The sequence below is a fragment of the Balaenoptera physalus genome (genome assembly GCF_965194825.1).
Source record: "Balaenoptera physalus genome assembly, chromosome: 5".
In the NCBI taxonomy this organism is placed as follows: domain Eukaryota; kingdom Metazoa; phylum Chordata; class Mammalia; order Artiodactyla; family Balaenopteridae; genus Balaenoptera; species Balaenoptera physalus.
This window is the reverse complement of record NC_138884.1, coordinates 16,731,995-16,744,489: the sequence shown is the minus strand read 5'-3', so window position 1 is coordinate 16,744,489 and position 12,495 is coordinate 16,731,995. Positions and strand designations below refer to the sequence as shown.

The following is a 12,495-nucleotide window of genomic DNA, read 5'->3' as shown; positions in this document are numbered from 1 at the left end:
CAGTAGCAGCTGAAATATTAAATGGAAACACGCATCTGTTTCTATTTGAGTATTTTCAACCTGAAAATGGCAGTTTTATAAGACTTCATCCAAACTGTTAACCAGTATGTGTCTTCTGATGAGATTTCAGCAAAGCAGTGTCACATGTAAGGGGGGAGGATTACTGCTACAAGTGAGATGTTGCTCAGCCAGAACTGAAGAATTCTCAGGAATGTATTACTCCCATCTTACTGTACAAACACCCATAATAATCTTTGTTCTCAGATCAACACGTCTCCATTTCTGGTATTGATTTTAGGTGATTTTGCAATGGTAGATAGTGTGCTGGGTTTTGAATAAATAACTAGTACCTACGTAATGCCTTAGAGTAGAGGAGAATGATAGGAAATGATTGTCACTAGGACACATATGCCAGCGGAATGATCAGAATGCTTTTATTGATGATCCGGAGAGTAATTCTAGCTCCTAGCAGAGCATGTTGAATCAGGATACCAGCTATCAGATTACTCACTTCTGTAATTGAGTAATGACACTATTTATGTATAATTAAGGGGAACATGAAAACAACCAACTTTTGACCTATGGCTTTCATTAATTTGTGATATGCTAGACGTTTCACCTGGAGCCTCATACACATTCTTTGCAGTAACCCTTAGATTATGATTGCGATGAACTCTCTTTTTCATTTTTAGCTGTATTTTCTTTAGTAAAATGCTGCCTAATTTTCACTGTGATTGATATCAGTATATTCTCATAGAATATACATGATCGACCTTGAAGAAAAATTATAGGATCAGGCAAAAGTATTATTGAAAAATTGATATTACATAACAAAGACAAGATATCATTATTGGCATAGTAAGAATTGCCAACACAAAGAAAAGTATAAAAACTTCACCTAAAGTTTAAAAAAATAGACTGGAGTGTGGAAGGAGATTTTTGCAATATGAGGGTAAAGTGCTTCGCTTACTTTATTATATTTTAAACATATAAAGTGATGAAAATTAAGACATGGAACTGATGCAGAAACAGATCGGTGGAAATAAATAGGAAGACTTCCATATAATAATGTCTGTCAGAGCAGTAATGGGGCAAGAGATTATTAATATTGAGTTGTTTAAAAAATTGTTTTTATATTTGGAAAAGTAATTTAGGTCTCAATTTTACATATTACACTAAAATAAATTCTGCATATACTAAAGATTTATAAAACAGTACTATTCCTAGAATAAAATACAGATTGGTACCTATATAATAGTGTGCTGTGTAATGACTTTCTGTGTTTGAGCCCTTGGACATTAAAAGAACGGAAAACATTAATACCTTTTATAAAATAAAACTAAAGTTCTTTATGGAAAAATACCTATGTATATGTGTTTAAAATATATATTTATAGGTGAAGAGATTTTTTTGGCTTTAGTGTTTTGCAATATATCAAGAAGTAAATGATTTTGTGTATAGAGTTTATGAAATATTATTCCTAATATCTTTTCAGATGTGTGGCTAGTATGGTAGAAATACAGTTTCAAAAAGAAAAAGAATGACACATTGACTGCTAAAGAAAAGCTTTTTCATATTTTTTAAATGGATGATAATAGATACCTAGTATTCACCTCTTATTCACCCAGTTGCTGAGGGAAGGATCTCTGCCCTCAGTAGTGTGAAATGACCAAACATACAGCACCCAACATGGGACAGTGAAATTAGCAGCACTGTTTAAAGAATCTTCCTTTCTTCCTCACTTGGGGTTCTCAGTGGCTCCAGGCCAAAGAGCCAGTGGGACCCATGGCTGTCGGTGGGACCACCCATGGCAGACAGCCTGGTCTGTGGCTGTCTGTGAGACCACCCAAGACTGACAGCGGGACCCATGGTTCTCAGTGGGACCTGTGATGTTCGGCGTGGCCCATGGCTGTTGGTGGCACCTGCGGTGGCAGTGGGGCTTGAGGTCGTCAGTGGGGCCCGTGGCGGTCGGCGTGGCCCGAGGCCCGTGGGCAGACCCTCGCCAGCTCTCCAGTCTGTCCCCTCCAGTCCGCCGTCCCCACTTGCTCCTGCCCAGAGCACTCGCTCCAGAGATCTCTCAACTGTGCTTTCAGAAGTGCCCTTCCTGACTGCTCTGTTCTCCCCGGGACGGTGGCAGTATTGAAGCTTGTGACAAGTGCTTTTGCACAGACTCTCCCCTCGCAACTGTCTACATTTGCCGTGGGCACCAAGCCGCTGCCCACCTGCCGGCCCCGGCCGCCCCTCCTCGTGAAAGTGCTTTTTTTGTAAATATGTACATATTAAATGAATCACTCTGTATATTTGATTTAGTAACTTAAATGTTTTGTCCTCCCTTGGGGAAAAAAAAAAAAACCCAGTTTTTTAGTGACATGTATTTACTCCCTGAGAGAGGGGGACATTGCTTGCCATGCAGGGCCACACAGGGCTTGCATTCGGAAGCAGATTGAACAGCTAGGACCTATGGGAGGCAGCCTTTGAAGTAACAAGAAGATGAGGTACCTCTTAGTCTGGCTGAGAAGTGAAACCCATTGGGATTGAGGATTGGTCGAGTGCAGTTGTTCCAGCTGATAGGGAAACTAGCCAGATGCAAAAGCCATTTAACACCCTTTTATCTTCTTGCTGTAAATTTTTTTAGCAAAATTGGGTCGAATTTTCCAACTGGGTCAAATTTTGGACCTCTGTTTTATTTTTATTTTTATTTATTTATTTATTTATTTTTAAATTGAGGTATAGTTGCTTTACAACGAAGTGAATCAGCTGTATGTATACATATATTCCCTTCTTCTTGGGCCTCCCTCCTCCCCCCAACCCCCCATCCCACCCATCTAGGTCACAGCAGAGCACCGAGCTGAGCCACCTGTGCTATGCAGCAGGTTCCCACTAGCTATCTATTTTACACGTGGTAGTGTATATATGTCAATCCCAATCTCCCAGTTCACCCCACCCTCCCTTCCCCCCTCCATGTCCACATGTCCATTCTCTACATCTGCGTCTCTATTCCTGCCCTGCAAATAGGTTCATCTGTACCATTTTTCTAGATTCCACATATATGCATTAATATACGATATTTGTTTTTCTCTTTCTGACTTTCTTCACTCTGTATGACAGACTGTAGGTCCGTCCACGTCTCTGTGAGTGACCCAGTTTCATTCCTTTTCATGGCTGAGTAATATTCCACTGTATATATGTACCGCATCTTCTTTATCCATTCATCTGTCGGTGGGCATTTAGGTTGCTTCCATGTCCTGGCTATTGTAAATAGAGCTGCAATGAACATTGTGGTACCTGACTCTTTTTGAATTATGGTTTTCTCAGGGTATATGCCCAGTAGTGGGATTGCTGTGTCGTATGGTAATTCTATTTTTAGTTTTTTAAGGAACCTCCATACTGTTCTCCATAGTGGCTGTATCAATTTACATTCCCACCTCCAGTGCAAGAGGGTTCCCTTTTCTCCACACCCTCTGCAGCATTTATTGTTTGTAGATTTTTTTTTTGATGATGGCCATTCCGACTGGTGTGAGGTGATACCTCATTGTAGTTTTGATTTGCATTTCTCTAATGATTAGTGATGTTGAGCATCTTTTTATGTGCCTCTTGGCCATCTGTGTCTTCTTTGGAGAAATGTCTTTTTGGTCTTCTGCCCATTTTTTGATTGGAGTGTTTGTTTTTTTGATACTGAACTGCATGAGCTGTTTGTATATTTTGGAGATTAATCCTTTGTCAGTTGCTTCATTTGCAAATATTTTCTCCCTTTCTGAGGGTTGTCTTTTCGTCTCATTTGTGGTTTTCTTTGCTGTGCAAAAGCTTTTACGTTTAGTTAGGTCCTATTTGTTTATTTTTGTTTTTACTTTCATTATTTTTTGTGTCCAGATTGTTTTCTTTATTTCCCCCCTTCCTTTTTTGTCACTGGATATATTTGGTGTGAGGGGTTCTTTTTATACTGTTCATATTTATCAATTCCTTTATTCCCTTCTCCAGAAAGCCTCAGATCAGTTTCATTAGGGATAGGCGCCTCCCCAGTGCCAGTGGTTGTATGGTTTAAGGAAACTGGCTTAAGGAAGGTTTGAATTAACCCCTTCACTATACCACAGATGTTTTCCTCTATAAGTCTGAGGATCAGTTTTTTTGTTAACAGAGGCATAAGTAGGGGGGAGGTGCAGTGGAAGACCCCTGGGACCACAACTCAGAGCTTGGTAGATCAAAACCATCCTTTGCTACAGCCTGTGCAGGTTTGAGTTTCTAGCTGCATAGTTATAGTTTTGGGCTGATAGGGAAACTAGTCAGATGAGGAACCTTTCCTACTGGGTGGGGACATATGTGGTGAGAGCAGGGAAACTGAGGAGCCAATGAAACTTAAAGATGTCAAAGCAGTACATGAAGTTTTAGAACATACAGTACCCCTAAGTCATGTAATGTTTGTATATTTTTTTTTTAAGTTATGTAATGGTTTAAAAAAGCAACCACAGAAATTGCATTTTTTTGCAATTATATGGTTACAATAAAAATTTTACAGCAATTTGTAAATATTTGGGTGTGTATATAGTTTTTAAAAAACCTTTTTTGGAGGTACCTGAGTAAAACTATTTGAAAGTCACTGCTCCCCTTTCATAGTCTGCCTTTGCTTTCACTTTGCTCACTATAGGAACATTAGAGAGTTCTTTTACATATATCACACTTACCTTTAAATACATTTGTATCTTGCTTAAAATGTTAGGAAATGAATATTACTTCTCAGTGCCTAGTATTGTTTGAGCTTAAATTTTATAGATTTGGACCTGTACTCTGCATAGCTTGTGACTTGAATTTTCCTTATTTTGCTGAAGGATTTTATTTTCTATATTTTGTTCACTTTATTTATTGAATGAGTGAATTTTGACAGAAGTAGGTGAGATCAATAAAATATATATGTGATACTTTTTATATCCTATTAAATAATGTTTGTAAATGTATTGACTACCCTCCAATTTATAAATTCAATAGATTATCTATTAGCACCAAATTAATTCAAGCAACATTTTCTAAACACCCTCTATATTTAATGCATTGTGTTAAGTTTGCTAGATGATACAAAATCAGTTACAGTAAGTACCTGATCTCAAACATTTGACAAGCCATTTTAGATCTACTAAGATATATTGTTTATCACTCTAGTACATAATGCAAAATGCAATTTAAAAGAAAGTGACCTAATGTATCAGAAATACAGATGTTTTCTAAGATATGAATCTATAATATGGCCAAGATGCTTGGTCAACTAGAATAAAATTAAAGTGTATTTTACCCTCTTGATACAATCAAGTTTCTCATGGGTTTCTTATGCATAGCATCTTTTCTCCTATTATTCAACATTCAAAGTTACTTGAGAGTGATTCCGTGTATGTATGATGTCACAATGTTATTGAACTTACTGCATTTTTCTTTTCCTTTTAAATTTTGATATTAATTCTCAGATCAAATAATTTTATTATTAATTTTTACAAATATCTAGAGAAAAATAGATTTTGATCTTCCTCACTGAATAATAAAGAAATTTGTTTTGGGCTTGTTTTAAAGAGATTTAAAAATTATGCCTTTGGCATTTTATTCATAGATGAAAAGGGACAAAATTTACGTTTGATAAGCACCTACCACATTCTACACATTTGCAAACATTATTTTACTTAACCTCATAATAATCCAGAGAGTGATACCTTTAATTCACAGATGACTTTGAGAGCCAGAGATATTAACTGACTTGCTCTGAACCACAGAGTAACTAAATGTCTGTGTAAGGATCTGAGCCCAGGCTGGTATCCAAACTGATACCCAAACCAAACTGGTACCAAACCTCTTTCCATTCACAGTAAAACTGTTTCCTATGGAAACATAGGAAAACTCATGTAGAGTTCTCCCCTGTTATGTGATGTATCAATTAGGGTTAAATTGTTTGATACTTTTAGAACCAGCACTATTAATTGGTCCCACTTTAGAGAGATTTATAGAATTTATTTATTCATTTAACAAATATTTATAGAGTGTTGGTTCGTGCCAAGCACTGTTTTATGCACTGAGGATAGAATAGGAAGTAAAACACATCTCCGCTCTACAGTTTATATTCCAGTGAGCAAGGGAAGTTTTATATAAACAAACGAATATATAACAATACTGTTATAATAAGGGCTAGAAAGAAAAATACAAGAGGAAGGAAATGGTGAGTATCAGGACAATTAGAGGCTGGGGAGTGTTGCTTTAACTAATTAGGGAAGGTCAAACTCTTAGTCTACAGTGTTTAGGATTGTAAAATTTATGTCATTGAAGATGCGCAACCTACAAACAGACTGAGAAAAGAGGTATAGTAGCAAGGGAGGCCAATATTTCTAGGAGGATATTTTGATAATGTTTGGTAGAACTTTTGCAAGGGATGAGTTTCTTAAGTTAGGTGCAATATTTCTTGCTGCTGCAGATAATGTGGCTGCAAAGTTGGTTTGTGCAAGGAAGTTGATATCAAGTCATGGGTAAAGGATTACTCATGAATTTAGAATCACTCAGGCATACAAATCTTCCATTTTATCCCCATATGTTGCTATGAGCCTTAATTAACATTACTCCTATAACAACAAATCAAAGAAAGCACAGACATTCTAGACTAGTATACAAGACTCATTCCATTTAAGAAGTACATTTATGTTTCCTTTGAAGGCACAGCAGATCTATCATCATAAATTTATATATACTTTGTAAACACTGAGTTTTTTATGGGTACTTTATTGGCTTTAACATTTATGAAATAGTAGCCATTTTAACTCCATATACTCAAACATTGATTTTTCTCAACCCAGTACCATTGCTACAACAGCATTCCATTTAAAAATAGGCTAAAGCAGCTGTCTGCTGATGGTTACTATTGATCATGCATAGAAATTTGGATTCATGGTATAGCAGAATACTGTAAATTTCAGGGTTTTTTCTATTGGTTTCCATTTTTAACTGCAAACAGTGTTTTGCCTGTCATTGAGAATTATTTTTAAAGCAGTCAGCATTCATAAATGACAATTGAAAATGTTTTCGTGAATAAGAATTCAAACCTTTTGTTCAATGAAAATTAAACATTTAAAAATTAAACGAAAAAAGTTAATGGGTATATACCTCATCAGTTAAAACATATATGTGCATCTTATTTGAATTATCCATATCTGCTACCAATCTATCTATCTATCATCTATCTATCTAATCTATCATCTATCTATCTGTCTTCTATCTATCTACCTACCAATACCTACCTATCTAGTATATATAGCCAAAAGAAAATAACTTTATTATAACAGGGCAGGAACAAAAAGCTCACACATGAAGAAAAGCAAAAATATTTACTATCACTGATGATCAAAAGAATGCAATGAAAACAATAAAACAATATGAAAACAGTTACTAAATAAGAAAATTATTTAAATGACAATGTTATTAAGGCTCAGAAACTGTTGTTATAATTAAATATTAATGTAATTAAATTAAATATATATTTAAATATTAAGAATAATTTATTCTCAATCTTACTATACAAAATATTTAAGATTAGTTATTAAAATAAATAATATAGCAAAAAAATTGTGAGAGTAAGACAAAGGGAATATATGCGTAGAAAATAGAAACAATGAAAATATTTGCACACAAAATTGCATGCTGTAGCTTTTTGTATATGAGCTAGAGGTGGCCAAAATTTGGCTCAAGTTTCCTAGTGGCCAAAACAGAAAGAAAAATAAATTTAGATAAACTGTTCATAATGTCCAAACACAAAATCAAACAATTGATCAAGATAGTTTTTCTTGATGCTAGACTGAAGGGCAGCATATTTTCCGGGTTTCTCCTGAAGTACTAGAGTACTAGAGTATATCCTAAAGTACATCTCTACAATAACGAGAATTCTGGTTCTCATAAAGCTGTTCGTTAAACATGAATCAGTGCAAACTGATAGCAGGCGGCCTACCATAAATCACTGAATTCTGAAAGCAACCAAAAGCTGGTCAATATATATATTACAGGCATATGCCCTAAAAGTTTAAGAGCAATCCACTTAAAATTGACAAAGAATAACATTCCTCTTATTTCTGCCAATTAACTCCCATTAATATTGCCAACACATCATATTCTTTCCTTTGGGAATCCAACCAGCTGTATTGCAAAAGATGAACCTTAAAATTCAACTGGTATGAAAGAAAACCTCCACAGGCCAGCATGAGGAGCTTGGCATGAAGGATAACTAAAAAAATTGAAATGATTACTGGAGTCAACCTAGATTGTTATTGAGCCAACATTCTACCCATTCAAGGAGGCAGGAGTGCCTCAGGATATTTGTACAAAGATATCAGTGAAGGGAAGAAGCTCACAAGTGTATTGGCCAGATAATTTCATTAGCCAACATTGAATAAAATGGGATAAGAAAATTAAAGAAGAAAACTTCAGGGTCTGTACTTTCAGAGAAAAGCTAGGGAAATGTTTTCTAAGGATGTGTAGTAAGCATATTAAGACAAATTTTGTGAAGATGGGTGAATCCTACTAATGGGAGAAAGCTCCCAATCATTTAGAAAAGACAAAGAAGTAATTTTGCGATCATTAGTGGACAAAAAGTTACCTGAAAAGTTTGGTAGTAATGCAGATTTTCAGATTCTGACCCCAGAAATTCAATTTCAGGAGACCTAGGGTGGAGTCTGAGAATCTCCACTCTAATTTAATAGACATCGGAAATGACCCTGGGTCAGATAGCCCTATGTAGCCACTTTCAGGAATGTTATTTCTATAGGAGGAAACAATGTGGTTTAATGGAGAAGCAACACAGTGATTTTGAAAAATACAGTTATGATCTAAGTTCTAAAGTTGATTGAGTCTCCTTTCTTGGTAGATTTCCTTAGGAAGTATTCTTTCTCTTCACTACAAGACAGATGAGTGAATGGATGTCTAAAATGTTCTAGGAACTTAGCAATTCTTTCAAAATAATAAAATGGTTATATTCACAAAGATACTCCTTAGAGTAACATATGATATATGTATGTAATGGCTAAAATTAATAAGCTAAATGCCTAAGAATATTTATGTAAATTATATTTAATTGTATTGAATTACATAAATTAAACTGAATAAATGACAATATCAATATGGTAATTATATTATCATATATTATTTATAGTATACGAATATATAGTAATTGAAACAGAAATCAAAATTAAATGTGCATGATGATAATAACTAGGTAAATTATGCATGTGTATGATAATATTCAAAGGAGACTTTGGGAGAATTAAAATAGTTGTGTTTGGAGTGGCAAAAGAGCATATTTTTTGTATAGTTTCATAATTGGTTTATTATAATATACTTCAAAAGTGTTCAAAATTAGTATTAAAAATAAGTAGTTACATTAAAATTATAATTATAACTTGCTTTCTGAAAAGATATGATAGGTTAGTACTTTGGCCAAGCATATATTGATATATATAATACTTGGGGGAAAACATTATTGCTGCTTCTTCGAAGAGTTTTATTTTAATGTTTGGAATGAGAAGCCCATGAAAAAATATTTTTTATACTAAATTCTGGCTGCCTATAAATCTAATTTGACCTTTCAAATCTATTCTTTGCACTGTTAAAATTTTTCTTCTCTGTAGTCCAAGGGTGACAGAGAAATTGGGATGATTTTATTTCTGTTGTATTCTCATGTATATTTAATGTAAAAAAGGCTTTTTATATTTTAAACTTGCATTACTGAAATGATTTATCTAATACTAACCATAGAAATACAGTCCCTAGAGAATGGTGTTATTTCTATTCTCTTAAATATATTCTGGCGAAGGCCAAAAGAATATATTCCTAATGTATAGTCTTGGGTATTGTATTGTAACATCAAGTAAACAGTAGGATTTTAATGTACCCCAAATTTTATTCTTATGTTGGAAAACACTCACCTTTTTCTGAACTCATATGACATGCTTAGCAATATTTAGCAATATGATACTTAGATTATTTCAAGAACCCCTTTGCTATTGTGCTATGTTATAATATTGATATCGTCTTCAGATTACATAAGAAAATCATAATTTATACATGTGTAACATGAAAATAATTTGTTATAAGATCTTAAAACTAAACTTGTTTACCTGTTAATAACAAATTTCTACAGGCATGTGACATCTGCCCCTTATCAAGTGACATATGCACTGTCAAAGAACATTTGACACTTCTTTGGCTCACGTTTTCCAAATTGCCTGTTCCAAGAATAATGATGAGTTAAAATCCTGTGTTTTTTTCCTTGTTTCATTTCCAGTGACTGAAGTCTATACCTGTTAGATTTCAGAGTAATTTCTAATATTCTGAAATCAGGAATATTTATATTTCTTTTCATAATTTATTTTGAGGACATCATGACAATACATCGCTTTCCCGGGTAAGTAGTTCTAGGCACAAGTAAGACTTCCTTTTGATAACTCCAGAGAAAATAGAATTTGTTTTGTGTTTACCTTAAATGCTTTCATCCATATAAGCAAACAAAAGAATTGCCTCCTATTTATAGAATATATGTGGAGTTTCAATAGGATTACATTAATAGCAAGCAATATTTTGGGTGCTCTTCTCCCCACCAAAATGTTCTGGAAATCTAAGTAGGCCTTTGTAAAATATCTCCATCCAATTTTTGGCAATCCCAGGAAGGTATCGCGCATTTACCACCAATAACTTCTCTCTTAAATGATGTTAAATGATGCAAACACTCTCTGCTCTCTTGCTCTGGCTGCTGTGAGGACATACTTTCTGTAGAATCATCTAGTGCGTGAGGAGACAATCAAACCAACTGCTGCTTCTACTGCCTTTAGCCAAGGATGAAGAGCCATCCTACCACTCATTTCCTAATAACAATATACTTATTCTTTAATTTATTTAAATATATTCAATAAGCTCTTAATATATGTGAAGAGCTGCACCAGACACTGGGCCTACAAAGATGAATATGCCCTGGCTCCCGTCCTGAAGCAGCAGATAGTCTATTTAGGGGAAGAATAGAAGAAAACAGGAAGATAATACAGCATGAAAAAAGCTATGCTAGGTAAGCACAGAGGGCTACAGACACACATAGGAGGAGAATCAAACCATTTCTATAGGTTCAGAAAACTACCAGTAAAAAAGTGATGTCTAAGCTGAAATTTTAATAGAAACTAACCACAGAAAAGTGTGTATAGAGGGGTGTATAGAGGGAGTGCATAATAGTAACAATTATTAATTTTTGTTATATTTTTACTAACTCATAACTCACTAGTTGGAGACTTAAATAAGATAATACATGTAGAATCTTAGAACGAGTATGACTGTCATATGGTAAATGTTCCCAAAATGTAAGATATCATCATTGTACATCCATCGCTATAGAAATTGTTAATATCTCATTTATCATTTATAATTAATATGATCTTATTAATATACTATGATTGTATAATTTAATAAAATGCTACCACTACTATGTCCATTTTACCGATAAGAACAGGAGGCTTCAATAGCATTAATTTCTTGTGGCAGTTAACATAGGTAGTAAGAGGTGTAGCCTATTCCTAAACCTGGCTCTGCCTGATTCCATAGCCTACCATTAACAAACTTCCTGAAAAGAGCTTTCCTGCTAGAAAGGACTGTATATGCAAAATAGCCTGAAATGAACTGAGATGAGTGAGTAGTAATCCAGGGAATCACAAGTTGTTTTATACAAGCTGGAGATAGAGCTGTATGTGGACCTGAGAGGTATACAGCAGTCATAATTTTTACTTTAATCTAAGAATGAGAACCTTTCAGCTTTCATGTCAATGTTTTTACTTTCTGGTTCTTGTGAGACTAATAAATTGGAAAGGCACAGGAATGGGTGCCAGCCAATCAATCAAAAATATCAGCCATTCTCTTGGTGGCAAGTTGATGACATTGAACTCCTTTGAAGCACTGTGGAAAAGACTGACCAACAAGGGAGTTACACCAGACCAATAACACTGCTCTGGCTACTGCGGTACTAGTGTCCACAGTGTAGCACCACCACCACTGCCTCAGGCTAATATCCATGTCATCAGTGATGGTGTCTGTGGTTCCCCAACACCCTGGTGCTGCTTCCTATGGCTGTGGATGCATTGTGGTGGGACCTTCCTGGTGATAGCCCAGCAGGGTGATGCTGATGTGCTAGAAGATTCAGCGTCCCAGAGTTGCATTGTGGGTTTTTGATCCCCAGAGTACGGAAGCTTCATTGTGTTCTCTTCCAAAATGGAGAAAGTGCTGTCATTAATTTTGGTTACGCTTAGCAATGTGACCTTTCATTTTAATGCCTTATAAAAATTTTACCAATTTATACTTTAGGCTTTTACAGTGCAGTCCCACTTTTCCTTTTCTGACACAATGTTGCTTAAAATAATGATTTGTTGGATTAATTTATTTCAATTTATTATCCCTTGTTCCATAAAAATGTGAAGTGATTCCAAGATCTATTACCACTTCGGTTTTATAAGT

General features: G+C 35.0%; 1 long non-coding RNA gene across 1 annotated transcript in view; it reads right to left on the bottom strand.

The window, feature by feature from the left end:
• LOC309660860 overlaps nt 1–12,495 on the bottom strand; it is an 850,010-nt gene that overhangs the window by 605,200 nt on the left and 232,315 nt on the right. The window lies entirely within an intron of this gene.